We start from the raw sequence: 22,799 nt of genomic DNA, 5'->3' as shown, positions 1-22,799 counted from the left end.
CCTCCTTTGGATGTGCCATTAATCTCGAAATTTCACATACCCTCCTCCCACTTTCACCAACGCACGCACATGGCAATCCCAACTGCCATTGATTCGGGCAAGATTCCAGGCCACTGGAGCTTAGGTACTCTCTCTCTCTCTCTCTCCCTCTCTAGGACTTCCAGATAAGGAAACGCACATGCGTAGTAGCTTCACGCGCGTGCCTTAACGCACATTGCAGTGACTGCCGCAGCGTGGAAACGGCATGGATTCTGCCCGATTTCGCTTCCAAAGTCCTTCTCTCTCTCTATTTTTTTCATCTGTTTCTTGCTTGGAATGAATGAGAATTTGAGTTGAAAGAAGACGCTAAAGACAGTGGTTGGTTTCTGGTTGCTGCGTTGCCAAGGTTGCCTATATAAAAGTATAAATCACGGCTTATATACTGCTTAGTTTTACAACCTTAACTCGCAATTCTTAAACATATTCATCATGCAATATATATGGCGAATATGTTATGATCTGTAAACCAGGCAATTGCACTCGGAGATATATCTTATTCCCTTTTAAAGCTTATTAAAGTGCAATGCCTCTGGCAATAAAGCGAAATAAATGACCGGGAAATTAATGTTTTTATTTTCTTATATTGGCCGTGTTGACTATGTCCAGAAATTTAAATAAAATGGAACGCGCATTTTATTTCTGTTTTCCTGAACTTTAATCGTTTTAAAACGTAACAGAGAATGTTTTAGTACTAGGAACATAAAACCTTCAACCACCCTTCACGGTCTAAAAGGGTGCATAGTAGTTGTTGCTAAATTTGGCAATTTAGGCTACATAATTTAGTAAAACAAATTTTAATAGATCAGTTTCGACGTTGGAATACTCTCTGAGACTTTAGTAAATTTGATACTTATGACTAATTTATTTGATAATTGTAAATAAATTAGTCAGACACGTTAGTAAATTTGGTAATTTTTACTAAAATACTTAGTAATACTATATAAATTGACTTTAACCTTTACTAAATTAGGAAACTTTGACTAAATTATTTGGTAATTCTAAACAAATTAGCCACAGCTTTTACTAAATTTGGAAATTTTTACTAAATTATTTGGTGATTCTATACAAATGATCCAAAGTCGTTACTAAACTTTGAAATTTTGCTTAAATTATTTGATAATTCTAAAAATTTAAGCCAAAGCCTTTAATAACTTTGGAAATTTTGATTATTTTTTTTGAAATTCCAAACAAATGCGCCTGAGCCTTTACTAAATTTGGTGTATTTGACTGAAATATTTGGTAATTCTACACAGAGAAATAATTTGTTTGAATTAACAGAACATGTTTTGTTAAGCATTTTAATAACTACAAACAAAAAAATGTAGCATTTACTAAATGTGGTAATTTAGACCAAACTCTTTGGTAATTCTAAACTAATATGCACAAATACTAAAATAATTTGCTTCTGGTGAATAATTTGTTTGCCACCTATTTCAACAATTATTTGTTTGCCAGAATCTATTTTCCGTTTATTCTAAACAAAACTTTTTTTTCTGTGAAACAGATGGACCCAAGCTTTTAGTAAATCTGGTAAATTTGACTAAATTTTGTGGTAATTGTAACCAAGCGAGTAGGGTCTTTACTAAATTATACTTTTATGGCAATTTTGAACAAATGAGTCCGAGTCTTTACTAAATTTAGAAATTTTGACTAAGCTATTTAGTAATTCTAAACAAATGTTCCAGATTAGGTCAGAATTGAATAAAAAAAATAGGTTTCCCCGGATGATTCTATCTTACTTTCAGTTTGTTGGATTCCGCCATTTCAAACAAGGAGTGTGTGGGATGCAGTAAAAATGCTACTCCTAACTTAAAATGGCACAAGAATTTTATGTCTGGAATTTTGGAAATGTCCCCTTATTTGAATAGATCAGTTCGACGTTGTAATACTCTCTGTGTCAGACACTGGGGTGGGATTGAAAGAAACTAAGAAATTGAAGAACTAAAAAGACACGCATTAGCTCAGATATGCTATATCCATTTTCATACACAATGAACGATATCCATTAAATTTTGGTGCTTAATTTTGTACAGTCATGAACACTTCTGGGTTGTATCGATCATGGGATTGTTACAAACTAGAAGTGTCCTGTGACTGTACAAGCTTGGGATTTGAGAGGGAGGGCTGGTCTTCGAGCCCAATAGGTTCTTTAATTTGTGCAAACGCACACATTCATTCCTGTGTTTATATCAGGCCATCCTCACAAGAAGTCGTCTTGTAATCAAGGGGTCTCGGATTCTGTAACTGTTGGAGACATGCAGTGGTTCGGACCCTACTTTAGACTGTAGGTCGAGTCCTGATTAGCCTATCTGTGCATAAAGTGGACTTGAAACAAAAACAAAAACTCACTTCACAAGAAGTCACTGGTATATTCCCCTTTGCTGGAATTGTTGATGCCACACTGGTCATATATACAGGGTGTATCTAAATTCTCATTACAGCCTTTGAGGGCTTGTTGTGGGGACCAAAACGGACAAGTTTTGCATAGGAACTCATGTCGGGAAACATATCGTTTGCCCGCTACAAGCAAAACACCACCACAACACACGTTGAACACTCCCACATCTAGTCCAACATCCGCCGCTGCCATAACCCGCGCCAGCACGTCTTCCTCCGATACCACCAGGCTCTCGTAAATCATGCTCTTCATGTGCCCCCCCAGGAAATAATCGAGCGGAGGCAAGTCCAGGGAACGTGCAGGCCAACGTACTTATACCCTGGTCATTGGCACCGAAAACACGGGAGAGTTCAACGTGTGTTGTGGTGGTGTTTTGCTTTTTTTCCGGACTTGAGTTCCTATGTAAAACTTAATTGTTTAGGTCCCCACTAAAAGCCCTCAAAGTCCGTAATGAAAATTTAGATTCACCGTGTATGTGCTGTTGGCAACATTGTATGAAGAACAGGTGTAGACTCAGTGAGAGAGAAACATGTCATACTGACGTAACTTCTAGATAAGGCAGAATGTTAACATTTGTACCGGTGAGGTTGCCAACTTAGCAAATCCATTTCCTTGCCCGCCTTCCAACGAGACATGGCTTCCTGAATGCTTCTGGGAATCACAGGAATTATTTCATTGCAGGGTAATAAGGCCATGGCGATTTCATCAACGACTCAACTTTCAACTCAGGATTATAAGTTTTCGTCTTCAGATTTTGATAGTATTTCATTACCAATGTAATTTCAAATGTGATCTCCTGAGTTGGCAACACTGTGCAAAACTATCCACGTGAATCACACAAACGTGCTTCAATGAGTAAGTGAGCTCCTCAGTAAAATCTTGTCTATTGCCGATGCGGAAGACCATAGGCGTTCGCAGACCCTCTGATTAAAGGGGGGGGGGGAAGCCTTGATGAAAGTTCAGTCGGGAAAGAAAAACTTCACCATCTCGCTGTTTTATTGTATTGATTCGTACGAAACAGGGGCGTATACAGTGTGTGTATCCGGATCCACTGAAAATCTCCTTAGTGTAATTTTCGACGTAATATATTATGTACGAATGTATATATTAAATGAAGCAACATAGGAGTAGCATAACTGACAAATAAAGCTTGTAAGAGTGTTAATAACAAGAAATTTGCTATACGTAGAAGGAAGCGGGATTCTTCGATTACAAAGGAAATAATGTATCCCCTCCCCGTAGTTGCTTGGAGCTTTCATCGGTTTGAAAATACTTCATTTTCTTAGTATAATATCGTTTAATAACAGTGATAAGATTCCTCTGCACTAAATTTCTTGGTGAAAGTATACTAATATAGGAGCATGGATGTCTGGAAAGAAGGGAGCAAGGATGGCCACACTTCCCCCTGGAAAATGAATGTGAACCTAGAAGTATATATTTCACACATATAACTTCATTTCAATCACAGTAATTTACATTAATTATATAATAGGGATCCAGAAACGGGATAATTTCGAACTTAAGTGGTATTCTTTGAAGGGGCAACAATCTTATGGTGGTATTATGCCTCGCTTACCTCCCTCGGAAACCTTGTTTCCCCCTTCTTGGACAAATCTGCGGACGTCCATGATTAGGAGGGGCAATTGCCCTCTCTTGCCTCCCCCCTCCCATGCACACGCATATGCGGAAGAGCGCAGGACCCTGTAAATACTCTCGTATGTCCTTATTTCAGTGCGTAAAGTTTTTCTGAGTCACAAACTGATTTTTTATCCATTCAGAAGATGAATGGAGATACTCAATGGTAGTGGTCGGGTCTACCTAATAGTGTAATGGTTATTGTCGACCTCTGTGGCGAAGTGGTTAGCACAGCGCGCTACGATGGCAGGTATCCTAGGTTCGAGTCCCGGTTAAGACATGGATGTTAGTGTTTGTCTGTCCTGAAGTCCTGAATGAAACAGTAGAACAATTGAGTTACCTATAATTGATGTGACGATGAGGTGGTGGGAAACTTAACGCATAGGAGTTTTCCTCTCAATTAATAATTATAATAATGGTAACGGCGTCGCCTTGTAATAATGCGGTCCCGGGTTCGATAATCGATGGAAGCACAATGAAGAGTGATTTTGATCCCACTTCAAGCAGTAAGTGCAGTCCTGATAGCCTGTCTGTGCATAAAGTGGCAGTGAAAAAAGCTTGTGACAAAGTGAAAAACGATTGTGTATCACAGGAGGTATCACTCAAACTACATTTCTTGCCCAAGCCCCGCCCTTGGTCTTTTGACGTAGTGGCGGATTGCTGTCGTTGTTTGGTTTAGCATGTTAGGTTTCGGGCTCTAACCATAACTACACATCAGTTTCTGTGACGCCACACAAGTTGAAGGGTGGTGTTTGACGAAAAAGGGTGTTTGAGAAGGGTGCGATAAGTTGTCGACTTTCGATCTCGTCACCGGAGTTCATGAGTTCGAGTCTCAGTTGCTTTGTGATCAAGGGGTCCCTAGTTCGATACCCAGTGGAGGCATATCGGATCCCACTTTAAACTGTAGGTCCAGTCCCGTTTAGCCTTACTGTGCCAAACGTGGACTTAAAACCCCCAACTCAATCAATCAATTGAGTCCCAGTCTGGGCAAGGGTTTGAGTGTCCATTCACCAAGCGTCCCCCATCATCATCGTCGCGAGTCGCCAAAAGTATCAGAAATGCGACGTAAAATAATAAAAATGCAAATTCATTCTTGTCGATTTTCTTATCGATAGTCGATCACCGTTCGATAGGGGGAGTCTCTTTTCTTCCCACGAGAGTAGACGGGAGTCGGTCAACAACCCTCGGCTTCCACGGTCTGGCGCTGGCCCTGAAAAGCCTTTCTCGTAAACACGAAGAGCTGACTGTGCTCCGTAGTCATATTACGATGACGGCGACGATCTGCTTGCACCGATGTAGACAGCCACGGACTGCGCGACCTTCAAACACTCGGAGCCGAGTATGCTTCCGTCAGTATTTACCCCCGCGACTTGGTTCAATGGAAATCTGTGCTATCGGTGGCAGTTCGACTTGTGCCCTCGCGTGTGGACGTTCTTTCAAGTGCCTCGCCTCTGCCAGGAAACACGGTAAGTGGGGACCTAATTTGTTGGCCACTTTTCTGTTGTTAGCAGTGTTATCTTTTTATGTTTCGCTACGGTTGGTTGTCAAGGAGTCTAGTAAATGCACGTGGTGTCAGCTACGGTACAGCGAATATTATATTCTTGTTATTTTTAGCCGCTTTACTGTCTACGTTTGACCAGTGAGAATGAATAAGGTACCTGGACCGGTATTAGAACACGGAACCTCTGAATTTGATTTTTGTTATTTAGTTTTTCTGCTACATTTGGCTAATCGCGACTTTGAGGATGAGTGGTGATGTGAAATTGATGAAGGGACACTCACAAAGAACACCCAGGTCGGGATTCGACCCGTGACGTTGTAGCGCGCTGGGTATCCTTGGCCCTTTGTACCCCCTGGAGAAAGTGAAACATTGGTAAAATTTCAGTAAGCACCGAACGTCTGAAATTCCTTTATTTTCTTCCTTTTCACATTGGTACTTACGTATTCTGCATTCCTAAGGATTCTTGAAGTTGCCATTTCCTTTTTTTCACGCAAATAATCTCAACTTTCGACATATCTAGTAATTCTTGTTTGTTCGTTTTCGCTTGCGTTACACGCAATATGGCGTAGAAATATTGACTAGCGTTGTCCATGATCAGTTATGCAGTGTTGCAACCTTCTTCATCGAAAAATACCTACTTTCGTGTTACTGATTTTGTATTTTTTTTCCAGGTTCGAAAACCCAACGAACCATTCATAAATAGCCGCACGAACCATTCACGGATAGCCCCACGAACCATTCATAAATAGCCCCACGAACCATTTCCGGTAAAGTTAGGTTAGGTAGGGTCACGTATAGGTTACAATAGTTAAAAATTGGTTTCGAAAAACGAACCATTGACACATAGCCCCACGAACCATTTGCGGAAAAGTACCTTCTTTAGTTACAAAAAAACACGTGTTTGGAAACACTGACCGGGATTGATCGGGATCACGTCATCACACACAGGCTACATCCACCTGGAAGTAAATGGATTCAAGAGCTTTCGTGCATCGGTCACACATTTATATCGAAAAATAGATGATTTACCGGCAAAATTAAATGAACAATGCGAGAAAACACTTCCCCGACCACAATTATAAAGAAACTGCATTCGGTAAGTAATTTCTCCTGTAAAATTGAAGAAATACGTTTTGCGGATACGAAAATTTTACCGTATTCGTTACGTTGTGTTCAGTACACTTCAGTAACTTACGTGGCCCATTCTTTGGAATCAAATATCTCCATTGTTTGTGCTTTCCTAACGCTGGAACCACTTTTACATTACGTAAAACATTGAAATCTGTAGATTTAAGTAAAATCGACGTAATTCTCGAGGAGGCCATCGGGACTAGACCTACAGTTTGTAAGTGGGATCCGAACCCTTGTGCAATGTTCCCATACCAGTGATCGAACCCGGGAACACTCGGTTGCAAGGCGATTGCGTTACCAATACGCTATCTGGTAGCCCCTAGTGAGTGGTTATGTTCATATTTGTTTATTTGTAATTGTTATTTAGCGTCGCTTTTGTTCCTCTATTAGCTAATATCGATGATAAGGATGTGATAATACGTATCATTAAATTGATAGAACTTCCGTGCCCAAGCCGCGATTTGAACCCTGGAGACCTGGCAACATTACACGCTGTGCTAACCACTCCGCCACGGAGATTGCCTTGTAGGAGAGGTGTGATCATTTCTCAAGACACCCAAATACCAACATCTTCCACGCAGTACACCCTGTACTGCATTCTGCAGTCTAACGAGGCGCTGGCGTATTTACTCACAACACCGCCGGTAAAATCGTCCGTGAGGCTCGTGTTGTTCCCTGTCCACGTGTGTTTGTAATTGTTCTTTCTTCAGTTTCACCTCAGCATCATTCATCCTCATCATCGCGATTAGCCAAATATGGCAGAAAAAGCAGAGTGAAATAAATTAAAATCAGTTAATCAAGTTCCTAAGGATAGATTAGTTGTATTATACTTTATCCTGGCGTTTTAGATTTTGTAATTAGCAATATGAAGTGAATATGGAGGTTGAGGGAGGGATGGAGGGTGAGATTATTGTGCGAGCTGACAGTCTCAGTTCCAAATGTAAACAATTTTTACAAGCTGTACAGTTTCGTCAGGAATGTGTGGAGAAACTAATGTGTGTGCTTTAATGTGTGTGATAGGGGGTTTGAGGGAATAATGTTCTGGAAAGTAGCGTGTTCAAGTCACTGTGCGAATTGAACTTTTTGCTGGGGGGGGGGGGGTGGTATGCTTTCTCAGTGCCATATTTGTGATTTAATTTCTGGAGGTAGTTTTTTTGGTGTATGCAAATTTGTAGCTATATCTTACCAATCGGTAAACTAAACTTCACATAATGTAGAAACTGTAATATCCTAAGAAAACGCAAACTAACAAACATAGCTAGTGAACTAGTAACACAGTAAACTTGACCAAATTTCTATTGCCAATTTCAAAACTAATGCCCATGTAATCTACTTTCCAGTGTCTTGGGAACACTTTAATACATAAAATATCAGCACTATGCAATGAAAACTCCCCCTCGAGAAAGACGTCGATTTATTTTTAATCGACAGATTTCAATGTTTTATTAAGTTAAAAGTGGTTCCAGCGTTATGAAAACACAAATAACGGAGATATTTGGTCCCAAAGAATTGCGCACGTAAGTTAACATCTGCAATATCTGAGTACTTTCGCGCTTTTTGTTAGTACAAACTGTTTGTATGTACCATAGGCGCCGACTCCATGGGGCTTGGGGGGGGCTCGAGCCCCCCCAATGTTAATGATGTGGGGGCAGAGCCCCTCAAATAATTTTGCTTGAGAGGATCTAATGTATTATTTTGCTTCTCTTGTAAAGTTTACTCTGAATTGTGCCACATGAACTTAACTTTAAATACACATTTGAAATGTTCTAGACCATCAAATTTGGGGGGCTGAGACCGTTAACCATCAACTTTGGGGAGCTGAGACCGCTAAACCTTCAACTTTGGGCGGCTGAGACCTCTAAACCATCAACTTTGGGGGGGCTATGAACGGAGACAGCAAAACACATGACTTAATACTATGCACTAAGTATAAAATTATGAGTATTGTTAACATTTTTACTAAAAAGTGTTTCAAAATAACGAGGTGATATGACAATTATACCAGTATGTTGTTTAGTGAATTCTGAACAATTTGAGGTCGTAAACATGACTTTCAGGCAATATTGATATGTACGATATTTAGTTAATGGCCGCGGTGGCTCAGTCGGTAACGCGTCTGACTACCATGCTCAAGGTCCCGGGTTCGATCCCCGGCCGGTTCAAATCCGGGAACTTTTCTAACGGTGGAAGCGGCCCCGGCGCCTACCCAGCGTCGAATAACATGGGTACCTGGGGGAAACCCTGGGGGGTAAAGGCGGTCAGGGGCGTGATGCTGATCACATCACCCCCACTCACGACCGGATCAAGAAAGTGTGGGGCGTTACCCCCACACCCCCTATACGCCTTCATGGCGTGGTGCTATGCACAGGGGAACACTTTACCTTTACCTTTTTTCTCTTCATCTAGTCCAAAGAATAAGGGGAAAATAATTCTAAAGTCTTTCAGTTTAGTTAACACTGGCTTGCAGTAAAGTACGCAAGGAAAGCTTATGAAAAGTCTGTATTGCAAAAGCGGGAACGGCTATGATCAAAGGCATTATTGCTAAAGCACGGCGTGCTATGTGTTCATTTATTATTGCAAAATTAAATTTAAGAAGTAAAATATTGTAGCAAGAACAAAAAAGTAAAACTATTTGCCTGCAATTTGTGTTAGCATTTATGTCAACAATTATATAAAACTGTTAAATATTGTAAATATTCGCTATTTTTATGGGTACGTCAACACTAAGGTTCTTTGCCCCGTCACATGTCCTTTCTTTACAAGTCTGTTGCGGACATTAAAATACACCTATGTCCTCGCCGGGACTCGAACCCGAGACTTCCGGATCAAAGCGAGTTGAGTCGACCACCCAACACGCTCGGCTACCGAGGCCGGCCTAAAACTTTTATGTTGCCCTCTTAATGTAAATACATAGCCTACTTTTAAATAAAAATGTTAATTGTTAGCTAATAAACAAATGAGCAGACATGCGTCTTTCATGTTACATTTCATTTGCATGAGGAATATAATATCTGCTTAAAAACTGCTATACGAAGACGTAATTTTTATTTATAAAAAAGGAGGGAGTGAGTCAATCATTCATTTATTTCAGTGGTCAGAGCCCCCCCAATAACTTTGACAAGTCGGCGCCCCTGGATGTACACTACAATAGCGAAAGAACACATCGAAAATAAGTATCAGTACCAAACCTAACAATCCTACCCTAACTACGTAAAATTATAGCTGCTGTTTTGGATAGTCGTTTTGGGTGCTAGATTCACTTGCACGAAGCCTTCGGTGTGTTCTGCTACACGGTAAAGTGACACTCTAAGGTAACGGACTTACTGTACTTCACAACAACACATTTCCGCGAGCAAAAATCCACTGAAAACGTTCATAAACAACAAAATGTTCATAAACATGCAAGATATTTCACTTTCTCCAGGGAGTACAGAGGGTCAAGGGTACCACAGCGTGTTGCTGCATCGGTTCGGTGATGATCAGTTGCAGAACGATGTACTTCTTTAATCCACGAGGCTGTATACGTTTCATCTCTGATGACTGGATCATTATGATTTTTCAGTTGCCTTTTCTGTAGTTAGGAAATGGTATGCTACATGCTTTACGTCTGACTACCATGCGGAAGACCCGGGTTCGATCTCCGGCGGGTGATAACGGCAATTTTTTCCATCTGTTCAAGCTGCTCCGGCGCCCACCCAACGTCGTATAAAGTGGGTACCTGGAGGAAACTCTGGGAGGTCAAGGCGACCAGGGGCGTAATGCTGATCACATCACCCTCACATTCGGCCGGGATCAAGAAAGTGTGACTATACGCCTTCATGTAAACCACAGTGGAACACCACTTTTTTTATATACTACATGCTTGCTCTAAATAAAATTTTCTTCGAAGGGGATAAAAATTATTTTATTTCGGGGATATAATATTTTTGTAGGGAGGAATCCCCAGCATCCCCCCTTTTTAATTCGTACACTGTTTGTAACAATTTACACATGCCCAATATAGAATATTTATATTTTCTTTAATTGATTCAGTGTGACTTAAATCAACAGAAAAATTGCAGGTTAAAACTTTTCCTGGACACCCTAAAGTGGTTATCTACAAAAGATGACCTCCCCGAAGATGTAGTGCTAATCAAGGACGTATTTAGGGGGGGGGTCCATGGGGTCCGGAACGCCCCGAGAGACTTATCAAGTACTAAAATAATGAAAAATATATTAGTTTAGCCTGTGTTGTATAATTTCCTCTGAACTTTTTGGAAGGCAAGGATTATATTGGGATCAAACGGCTTTGAATGACACTACAAAGAAGATTTATGTTCACTACTACTCAAAATAATATGCATAAAATATTAATCAGAAACTTACTTTTCTGCAACTACATGTAACATCATTTTTGTTATTCGATAAGTATTCAATTATTCATCTATTTGACATTAATTTCATTCCCAGGACACTTGTTTCTTATGTAAATTTTTCTGATCTTAACTACAGGTAAGCTATGTACGTAATGAATATGCCCTGTTATATCTCTATTCTTATACAGTATTTTTACCTATTCGTGTAATAATAATAATATATTAATTTATGTATGGTAATTAGTATTAATTTGATTTAATAATTATTTTAATTTAAACATTATTATTATTATTATTATTATTATTATATGAGATAGACCAAGACCCTTACAAGGGCTGTCGAACCAAGGATTATTATTACTATTATTTTATTCCTGAGACACTTCATTCGGATCCCCCCCGAAACATATTTCGAGATATGGTGGTAACGTCGTCGCCTTGTAATCAACAGGGTCCGGGTTCGATACCCGCTGGAGGCACATATTTGCTAATTTAAACTGTAGGTTATCCCTCTGTGCATAAAGTGGACATACACTCAAACCAAACAAAAGACGCAGTAATCAGTAACCCTGTTCCTTACGTACTTATAGGCATATGTAGAATTCGATTTATGTAGCATATGCGTGTGTGTAATGGCACAATGGGAAATTGTGCTACAGCTTTGAAGTGCCCGTATGAGCACTAAACTAAATTGGGCTAGAAGGAAACTATATTCTTCTTGTTCCTTTAGGGGAAGTAAAAGGGGCAGACTGGTTGATCGAGGGCGTTCTCTGACCTCTAGCTGCTATACTGAACTTTATACATGACAGGCCACCAGTTCTTTTGCACGAACACCACAACCCATCTTAAAGGCTACAACTAAAATAATTAACGATCTCATCCAGGTTTGGAAATATGCTTATCTTTACCGTAGAGGTTGTTAAAAAAAATGCATGTCGCCGGTGGACTCGATCGCTTTTGCCTTGCCATTGCTTTATCAGTCTCCCCATGCCTGTTCTTTGTTGCGATAAATTAAGTTTCACGTGACTGTGCTGTAAAGCGTCGGTGGTTTCTTTCTGTCGTAACAAATTGATGTCACGTGATCTTGTGTTGTTGTTTTATCTGTTCGTTGTTATCTTCGTGTATCAGGTGAGGATGTCAGCTTCTTTTGTCATCAAAGCATCCTTTAACATTCTGTTCTGCAAGTGTAGCCTTATCGCGTGCGTGCGTTGAGTTATTTACATGAAAATTGCCGTGCGTTTAATGTCAATTACCAAATTTTGTGGTAGAGGTTCTTTTGAGTCTGCCTTCATGTACATAGGATGCAAATCTGTGCATCGTTATGATTATTTTCTGTGTTTTGTTGAATGGTATTGTTGATTTGGGTCTACTTTATGCACAGATAGGCTAATCGGGACTGGACCTACAGTTTAAAGTGGGATCCGAACCATATGTGCCCCACTGGGTATCGAACCCGAGACTCCTTTATTACAAGGCGACGACGCTACCACTGCGCCATCGGGGGGAGGTGGGCTGATAAGTTTAAACGTAACCAAAGCTATGAACGAGAAAATAATATTTGTAGAACAATATGGGAAGTTAGGGCCTCCCCTGTGGCGCAGTGGTAGGGTTGTCGCCTTGTAATCAAGGGGTCCCGGGTTCGATAACTGGTGGAGGCACATACTGGTTTGGATCCCACTTTAAACTGTATGTCCAGTTCCAATTAGCCTTACTGTGCATAATGTGGACTAAAAAAAACAAATGAATATGGGGAGTTATTTTACGTGGCTTTTCTACCTCCTGGGTTGATCCCAAATGCGAATATGGATAATGTACTGATGAAATAGATGATGGTACAAATATACACCGACCTATGTGGCGGAATGGTTAGCACAACGCACCACGACGCAAAGGGTCCCAGGTTCGATTATATCATATCACTCGTCCTGGGATAAAAGGTGAATCTTTCTCCAAACACCCAAATGTCAACCTCCCTAAGACGTAGTACACCCTGGCGCGGCATTTTGCAGACTAGCAAGTCTCTGGCGTGTTGATTCACAGGCAGTATAATCCTCTCTGGGGCTTGTGTTCAGCATCATCATTCATCCTCTTCTTCGCTAAAACTGGCGCAGTAGCGAAGGAAAATGAACTCAATCATCCTATTCGAAGCTGTTTTAAATGGACCTTTCTGCACTTTTTTGATCACCCTGTGTATGACATCCTACATGTTTGTCTGATTCGCGATTAAACTGCCTATACATGACCAGCACGTGTGCTGAACATTGTTCCTTTGCAAGGATGTTTGTCTTTCTCCACAAGAACCATTTTGCTAACCGTTGCGAATTCTTTTAGTGACGTCACTCTTTTTCAACAATGGAAGATTACGGCTCAGGCATGGGATTTATTGTGCGTAACGCCGTTGTCAGCATCCATGCACGCACGCCTCCGGAAGTTTATAAATGCGTTCTTCTGCCGCGTGCATTTTAGCCGGGCCCGCATCCATGTTTAGTTATGCTTCACGTTTTTGTGTGCAATGACATGCTAGCGGTAAAGTGACTGTATTCCTTGAATGTGAAGCCACATGAAGGACGGAACGACAGTGTTGCAATATGTAGATATTAAACACAGGATCAAGAACAATATCTATAAGAATGTTTACCATAGCCTGTGCAAAAAGATATGCGATAGCCACTAGCGCCGTCAAACGGTTGGACGGGAACTAGAAGTTACAAAGCCATAGAACGTGGCTCAATAAACTCATAGAGTGATTTACTATTCTTCAGATTACATTGTGGTTCAACCCGTCAGTATATTCATCTTATCTGAAGCCAGAAATTGTACATGGGTTTATTGCTTATGCTTATAAAAGGAGAAAGCATCATCGTACATCAGGAAATGTGCATTCGTGTGCTCGATTTCCTATGATCAGTTCTCTGATATCTTTCCAATCTGCATATTGCAACACTAGCACATAGATTTGCAGTTCGTTTCAATGTCAATGGTTAAATTGACCTCTTTACGTCGTTCACATCGTTTCATCAAGCTATTGCTCCTCCCCTCCCCCCTGCATTTGGACACAATTTCTCTGCCCACCTTATTTTCCAAGACGCCGAAGAATGCGATATTTTTCTTAGGGGTAATGAGGCATTCCTGTGATAGATCTGAACGAAATAGAAAAAGGAGTTTGTAGTACAAATTGAATAAGACCGTGTACACCAGTTGATATTTATAAATATCTCAAGTGCAAGTACGAATCTTCCGGCAAGGAATAAAATTCACGCAAAGGGAAATAAGTCACAAATTTAAACGTACAGTATAGGCTTCTCTGGAAATACCTCTAATCATGATCAATATTTACGTCATGGTTCCCGGGTTCGAAATACGGCCTGGGCATGGATGTTTGTGTGTCCATGCATCAATTTCTTCACATTATCACTCATCCCCATCTTTCCAAATTAGCCAAAAGTGGCACAAAAGCGAAGCAAAATGAAGCAAATCAATCAATCGGCTGGGTAATAGTCATAGCCGCGTAACTCTGCTGGATAAGCTGCCATAGCCGCGTAACTCTGCTGGGCAAGCTCTCATAGCCTCGAACTCTGCTTGGTAGATGTCATAGCCGCGTAACACTGCTGGGTAAGCTGCCATAGACGCGTAATTCTGCTGGGCAGTTCTCATAGCCTCGAACTCTGCTTGGTAGATGTCATAGCCGCGTAACACTGCTGGATAAGCTGCCATAGACGCGTAACTCTGCTGGGTAAGCTGCCATAGACGCGTAACTCTGTTGGGAAAGCTGTCGTAGCCGCGTAACTCTGCTCGGTAAGCTGTCGTAGCCGCGTAACTCTGCTCGGTAAGCTGTCGTAGCCGCGTAACACTGCTGGGCAAGCTGTCATTGCCGCGTAACACTGCTGGGCAAGCTGTCATTGCCGCGTAACACTGCTGGGCAAGCTGTTATTGCCGCGTAACACTGCTGGGCAAGCTGTCATTGCCGCGTAACACTGCTGGGCAAGCTGTCATTGCCGCGTAACACTGCTGGGCAAGCTGTCATTGCCGCGTAACACTGCTGGGCAAGCTGTCATTGCCGCGTAACACTGCTGGGCAAGCTGTCATTGCCGCGTAACACTGCTGGGCAAGCTGTCATTGCCGCCTTTACACTGCTGGGCAAGCTGTCATAGCCGCGTAACACTGCTGGGCAATCTGCCATAGCCGCGTAACACTGCTGGGCAATCTGCCATAGCCGCGTAACACTGCTGGGCAATCTGCCATAGCCGCGTAACTCTTCTAGGAAAGCTGCCAGAGCCGCATAACTTTGTTGGTCAAGCTGCCATAGCCGCTTAACTCTGCTGAATAAGCTGTCTCAGCCACAACCGGACAGACATAGCTGTCTCAACGGCATGACTCAATTTGTGTACTTATTTCACCCGAAATACACACATGGAAATAAGAAACATTGTTTATTGAGCATGCGCGTTGCTGTTCCGTTCTCATGTAGTGGCTCTTACAACCTTACGATAATGGTATGTATATTAACGGTACACATGTGAATAAACCTGATCCGGATTTTTGGAAAACTTTTATCCTTGTATCTGTAAAACTTTTAGCCGGCAAGTGAGAATACGTATGTAGAAGAATACGTATGTAGAAAAGCCTAGTTATTCGTGCCTTGGTATTTTGTTCCCATTCAAATATTATCAATGAGTGCATGTTCCGAGGAGCTGTCTGTCCCCATCGACCATGCTTTCCAGAGCGTTATCACCAACGGTAACGCCCATCTCCTCTGCCAGTATCTTCCAACCACTGAACACTCTTTTTAATCTTCGTGAACCTTGACTGAACACGAAGTAGACCGTTTTGCAATATCAGCAGACCCTATAACCTGCCCCACGTCAGGAAAAGGTAGCTTTTATTCTTGGCCGGGGGGAATGGGAAGTTGATTTGGGGCTGGCCGGCTCACGAACTACAGGCCAGCGATGCCAACCCTAACATAATGATGCTAAACCTAGCACAATTTGAGGTTCGTAGGCACCTAGCAGCATCCTGTGTTTGCATAATGGGAAAATCTGGCATAATTTGCAAACTTGCTTCTATGGAATGGAGATATTCGCTTCAAATGACGATAATTAGAGAAATTTAAAAATAAAATTATATCCAGATCTTACTTCTGGTCCAATCACACCATCTTCTCTTCATCTTTTCTTGATTCTCCTAAGTTTACCTCGTTAGAAAGTTATGGAGCGCAAATAAAACAAATGTTCCGCTTTGTAGCCGACGAATTACTTATCATTTCAAACTTTCTCTATACCCTATCCCAACTAACTGTAGAGCAGGGCCTGCGCGGCCCTGCTCTACAGAGGAGGAGGAAAATCGAATGGTGAAAGCGCAGGGTTGCGAACCATACGGTCCTGACCGTACATGTACTGAAGTACGGTCCAAACCTTAGTCCGTACGCTAAATGCACGGCTTGTCAAAATTTTCACTTGCAGTTTTACCCCTAATATTTCCCTAAGAAATTCTTAAACCAATCGCACGGACCTGGAGACAAAAATACGGTCCGTTTGCCATATGCGTTTGGTATTATCCTTTTCAAAAGTTTGCAACGCTGCATAGCGAAGGAGGAACTCTGGTAACTCCCGTCGCCCATTACACAATCCCTTCTCTCTCACTGTTCATTGGTGGAGCCGTCTCGCGTCGCTTCTTGCGCAGAGACTTGTTCTCGTTCGCCTGGTACGGAGTTTAGTTCAATATTGATGTCGTCTCGGCCGATAGGAATTATAATAATAATAAATCACTATTATTAATTATCAAGAAGAGTAATAATTCATTATTATAATTATAGACTCTAGCATAATTTATCAGCTTTTAACATAATTTTACAGATTAAACAGCGCTTTTTCGTATCTGGAGGTTGGCAACGCTGATGCAGACAGACAAACTTGACGTCTGACAAGGCCTGTCGAAGGGGCTGGTGGCCGTATTGAACCAGTCACGTTGTCCATACCCGCGTGGAATCTATTAAACCGCGGGAATTCTGCCGTTTTTTGCGGTTGAGAAGTGTTAGGGAGCCAGCATCAGTGGCGAAGCAGAACAGCTTCGAACCCTATTTGAGCAGTGACGTGCACTGAGGAGTAGCTAGTCTAGCAGAGATAGATCAATCAATCTCACATCTCGAATTATATTCAAATCACAATATTTATTGTCTTGTTAAAGCCACCACAGCTCATATGCAACACCTTCTTTTCCACGCACTTCTCGTCCATCGGTGTTCTCCGCGGGCAAAGCTGGCTGGATACCCTAGCTCGCTCTTCTTCAGAAAGGCCAGTTTCCAGGTAGAAACGGCCGGCCCAAGGAAAAGGAAGATTTCTACCTCTACTTCCCTTGCCCCCACGCCACCCGCTGCAATGGTTGAAAGCCCAGGCTTTCAGGTCCCCCAGTCTATCTCCTATAGGACAGATAGGGGATTTGTTTCTCATAATTTTTTTGTAAATCCTCTAAAGAACACAGGGTAAAATTTTCTGCAGTACTTATGTTCTCTGTATTTACACAACCTTTTACACGTTGTACAATATGTGTGTATGTATAATATGGGATGTAGTTTTATTGTTTATAAAATGGGAACGTGTTATGTGCAGACAATAATGTTATGCTTTCTTTCTTTCTTTTTTTCTTTTTCAAATATGGAATATATAATGATTAAATTACAAATATGTGCTCAGGCTCTCTCTGACTCTCGTTTTAGTAGTGTTTTATTTAAATATACTAATATATTGGCCTGTAACAGTCATAAATACGTATGTATTTATTTGGACAAGAGAACGCGTGTTCATATTGTTGTTGGTTTGGTTTATTTTACTTCGCTTTTCTGCCACATTTGGTTATCGCGAAAATGAGGATTGAGTGATGATATGATGAAATTGGTTAAGGGACCTCATATGAACAATCCAGACCAGGATTCGAACCCGTGATGAGTGCGCATTCTTGTCCTATGTGTTGCAGTGAATAATGAAATAATTTGGAATGAAAAATGTATCTCAGAACTCAAAAAGTCAAATGAATATCATTGAAGAAACTACAAAAAAGTGTGTTGTGTTTTGTTTCCTGTCACCAAATCAACCAAGCGCGGGGGAGTGGTTATCACAGCGCGCTACGACACCAGGCGTTCCGGGTTCGAACCCCGACCTGGGCATGGGCGTTCCCTGTGCTCGTCCCTACATCAGTTTCATCCTATCATCTTCACAATTAACCAAATGTGACAAAAAAACGACGCTAAGTAGCAAAAATGAAATCAAATCAATCATTGATTGATTGCTCAAATTGGTTTATTTTACTTCGCTTTTCCGCCACCTTTGGTACAACAAAATAGATGAAGGAACACACACAAAGAACACAAATGGCCAATCCGAGATTCGAACCCAGGATCTCTGGCTTAGAGTCAAATCAAATAGTTTTTTTATTTTCGAATGTGGGTGGGGGTTACGTGTACTTTTTTCTAGTACTCATTCATAATTTTGCAATCTTTTCCTGTTATTGACATTCTTCTTTTTGAAGGAATACTGGCCCTAAAGGGAGAAGGGGTGTGACTCACACCAACCCCTCCCCCTTGAGCACGCCACTGACTGCTACCCCAAGTGTCGACGTCACTGCACGTCACTGTATTTGAGGCACAGATCTACCATAGTGTTTCTCCCATTGTCGTCATCAGTTCGTTTTTCATCCTCATCGTTGCGATTAACGCAAGAGGTAGAAATGCGGCGTAAAGTATCCGCGAGGAAAGTGTCTGTGAGAAGTGCGATAGTGTTTTAGTGCCACGTTAACATAAGAAGATAAATCAGCTGCGTTGCAAGGGTAAGTTTAAGCTTCTGGAAAAAACAAAGGAAACAAAGAGCCACACACTTTAGTGGACCGAGCTACGACACCCGGTGTTCCGGATTAAAGTCCCGGCCTGGACGTGAGTGTTCTTTGAGTATCCCTTCATCAATTTCATCACTCATCCTCATCGGAGCGATCAGTCAAAATTGGCAGAAATGCGACTTTAAAGAACAGAAATCAAATCAAAATCAACTTCTCCAAGACAACTAATCCTTTGTGCGCGAGCTGAAGTCGATTTGCGAGTTTATAGTAGCTTGAAAGCGTAACAGGAGCGGACTTGGGGGGATCTCCCCCTCCTCCCCCGCGAGATATTCTTTAATCGAAGTAAAGACTTCAATATAGACTTCCCTTTAACCACACAAACGTCAACCTCTCTTCCACGTATGACACTATGGTGTGCATTTTGTGGACTAACGAGGCTCTGGCGTCTGCACTCCTGTGTGGAGCTTGTGTTATGACCTTTCATTTGTGTGTGTGTTTGTGATTGTCATTTCATCAAGATCTCATCCTTGGTATTAGCCACAAGTGGCATAAAAACGAGGTAAAAAAACTACAAATCAATCAATCAATTCCTTGACAGGCATGTACTATATTGGAAGTATACGTTCCACAAAGTCTCAAAGTGAGACGGCGAGCAAATATACCGGGACTGTTGAATTTGAGAAAGAAAAATAATACATTTTGTGCGGTTAGAAACTCGATCACCGCACGCAGCTTCACGCGGTCGATATAGTATGATTACATGCTGCCATTTTCCTCAGTATAGTTCAGCACCTCCTGGTGATAGAAGTTTGAAATATTCAATGGAAAAGCAGGAAAGTCTGAGTACAATGCGTGGTTATTCAAAATCCAAAATGCGTTTACACCGTAAGAAAAAAGTGGGAGGCATTACTTTTCAGCACGCTCTCGTATATATTTCCTAGTATCATCACACATTCTCATCGTCGCGATTAACAAAAAATAGAGAAAAGATAAACGAAATTAAAAAAAATCAAATCAAATCGACATGAACACAATTCCATTTATTTTGGATGTGATGATCTGGGGTCACCTATTCCCTACATAACTGTGATTATTTTCGTAATGGATAGCCCCAGCTAGCCCCCTAAGTGGACGAACCACTTAGTCATAGTTATTGCTGTTTACGTAGCAGATAGGTTAATTAAAGCAACTTTTAAAACAAGGCAATAAACACCAGACATGATGGCAGGAGCTATAGAGATACTGGTAATTTACTACCCTCATATCTGTATGACCCTTATGATCCAGTGAATGTGGAAAGACCACAACACGAAACCTGGATAAGATAGTACATACGTATGTCTATGATGTTGCTGCAGCCGTGATACAACCAGGAATTGTGAAAAGGTTGATATGACTTTACTATGCGTTCGTAACGCATAACCACAGAAGGATTCGCTACATTTGATCATAATTTCTTGTAGCCGAATGAAAGCCAACCCGCTTGTGAAAGAGTGCTCTCGTGTGTACAGTCACCGTCAATACAAATTGGACACCTGGCTCCTGAAGTACTCCCTTCCCTACAATGCGTTGTGTTCATTTCCCAATTTTGCGGCGATAAGTGTATGTTAATACCAAATTTTTCAATGGCAACTACAATCCCTTTAACTTTCAAAGGGATGGTCGTAAGTCAAACATGTCTGTGACAGTACATCATACAGGCAACTGCCTCGGCGACACAGTGAATGTAGTGGTAGACTTTTCTCTCTCTCTGTTCTTTCGTGAGTGCCCCTTCTTTAATGTTATCTATCCATCATTTATCTGCATAATTGCGATTAGTCAATATAAAAATAATAATATAAAAATACGTGAATTGTTGGAAGTACTGCATGCACTCGAAACAATCACCATCAGAAAGACAGATGATGAGTGAATAGAGATATCGATATGGGAGAAGAACTTCGAGACAAGTCGAGACGAGAATTGTACCAGGTCATCAGAATCTTGTCGAAACAACGAATGGGACAGAAGTCTCTAAAATCGAGACGAGGCGTAGACACATTTGCTCGAGAATACTCAAAGGGACATTTTTTTCACCTTCTGTTAATCTGAACTGAATTCAGAGTTTAAGTAGGATCCGAACCGCTGCGCAATGTACAGTCACCCTCAATAAAAATGGCACACTTACATCCTGAAATACCCGATTCCTTGCCAGGCCTTTTCCCCCTAACTCTACGCTGTGGTAGAAGTTGCCATTGAACATTTATTGGTTTGGCAACACACAGAACACCTTGCAGGGAAGCGAATATTTCAGGATACAAGTGTCCCATTTTTATTGCCCGTGAGTGTACCTCCACCGGAGAACGAATCCGGCACTCCACGAGTACAAAGCGACGGTTCAAAGTGTAATTCCAGATTGAATTAACCTATCTAATTACGGAAAAATAGACTTAAAACCTTGGCTTCGTTAAGAACCACAATGAAAATGTAGCTCAGCGCACTATGACGCCAGAGGGAATTGGTGTTCTTTTTGAGTGTCCGTTCACCAAATTCATCACATCATCACTCATCCTCATCTTCGCGATTAGTCTAAAAGTGTGAAAAAATTAGATAAAATAAACCAAATTAATCAACGAAACCATGAGGAAAATTTACCGTTTTTAAAGAAGGATATTCAAAGTTGTCAGCATTAAACCCAAATAATATAGTTTCTGTCGTTAATGCCATTCAACTTTTTACGTTTTCAAACAGAAATTGCACGTTTTTTGCTGTTTTGACGCCCCAGCCACTCAACCATTTACAACGACCACATCTGAGAAAGCAGCCGTCTGTATTCTGTTAATACAAAGAACAGAGGGAGGAGGGCCAACCCCTGATGTTTGATGCAATTTTAATAGCGCTTTTTTCAGCACAAATGAAACTGCGCCTTTGATGTGGCAGAGGTAGGCTAAATATGGAAATATCATGTATGTACTGTTTGTAGATGTGGCGATAGTTAGTATTAATTATATAGAAACATGGAATAAAGTTTCTTTCATCCTAACACACACACACACGCACAGAGAGAGAGAGAGATAGATAGAGAGAGAGAGAGAGAGATGTGAGGGGGGAAGAGGAACATTGGGGAACAGACAGAGACACGTGTGGGTGTGTGTATGGAAAAAGGGCCTTGAAAAGAGAGAGAGAGAGAGAGATAGTAGAATTACCTCGATGGCCTCCCCGATGACGTATTGGTATTGGAGAACTTCGTTGCCGGTCCTGGATTCGATACCGATAGAGGCACATACACTATACAGCCAAAAGTCACCGGACACTCAAGTGAACGTTGAGGTAGTGTCATGGTCTGGGGCTGTTTTTCTTGTTTTGGGCTTGGGACATTAGTGTTGTTTATGAGGACATTTTAGAAAATAGCATGCTGCCCACACTGTGGCAACACTTTGGAATAGGTCCATTTCTCTATCAGCACGATAATGCCCCTGTCCATAAAGCAGGGTCCATTGCATTGTGGTTTGAGGACAATCAGGTGGATGTGCTTAGCTGGCCCGCTCAAAGCCCCAACTGGAACCCCATAGAACATCTTTGGGATAAACTGGAGCGTGCCAGACATACTCGACCGAAAACCACTCATGAACTATTCACGAGGCTACAGGACGAATGGAAAAAAAAATCCACTAGCAATATACCAGAACTTAATTAAATAGTAACTGCTGTAATAATAGCGAGGGGAGGTCCGACATCTTATTAGTTACCTGACTGGTGTCTTGAAATGAACAGCACTGGGTGTCCGCTGACTTTTGGCTATATAGTGTACACAGTGGTTCGGATCGCACTTTAAGCTGTCTGTCGGTCCAGTCCCGATTAACTTATTTGTGCATCAAGTGGACTTAAAAAACTTAACTCACAAAAGAGGATACTTATAGAGAGAGAGAGAGAGAGA

General features: G+C 41.4%; 1 protein-coding gene across 2 annotated transcripts in view; it reads left to right on the top strand.

Moving 5' to 3' along the window:
- LOC145994371 (uncharacterized) overlaps positions 1–22,799 on the top strand; it is a 947,129-nt gene that overhangs the window by 406,242 nt on the left and 518,088 nt on the right. Inside the window, exon 1 of one of the 2 annotated variants that reach the window (XM_083130492.1) lies at positions 5,476–5,538. The exons of the other annotated variant lie outside the window; for it this stretch is intronic. The gene's annotated coding sequence lies outside the window, so the exon portion shown is untranslated. Of the gene's footprint in view, positions 1–5,475; positions 5,539–22,799 lie in introns of those variants that run through there. 2 annotated transcript variants of the gene reach the window in all.

This window comes from Lepisma saccharinum, chromosome 1 (genome assembly GCF_977018435.1).
Source record: "Lepisma saccharinum chromosome 1, izLepSacc3.1, whole genome shotgun sequence".
Taxonomy (NCBI): domain Eukaryota; kingdom Metazoa; phylum Arthropoda; class Insecta; order Zygentoma; family Lepismatidae; genus Lepisma; species Lepisma saccharinum.
Note: the sequence above shows the minus strand (reverse complement) of the source record. Positions and strands in the feature narration are given on the sequence as shown.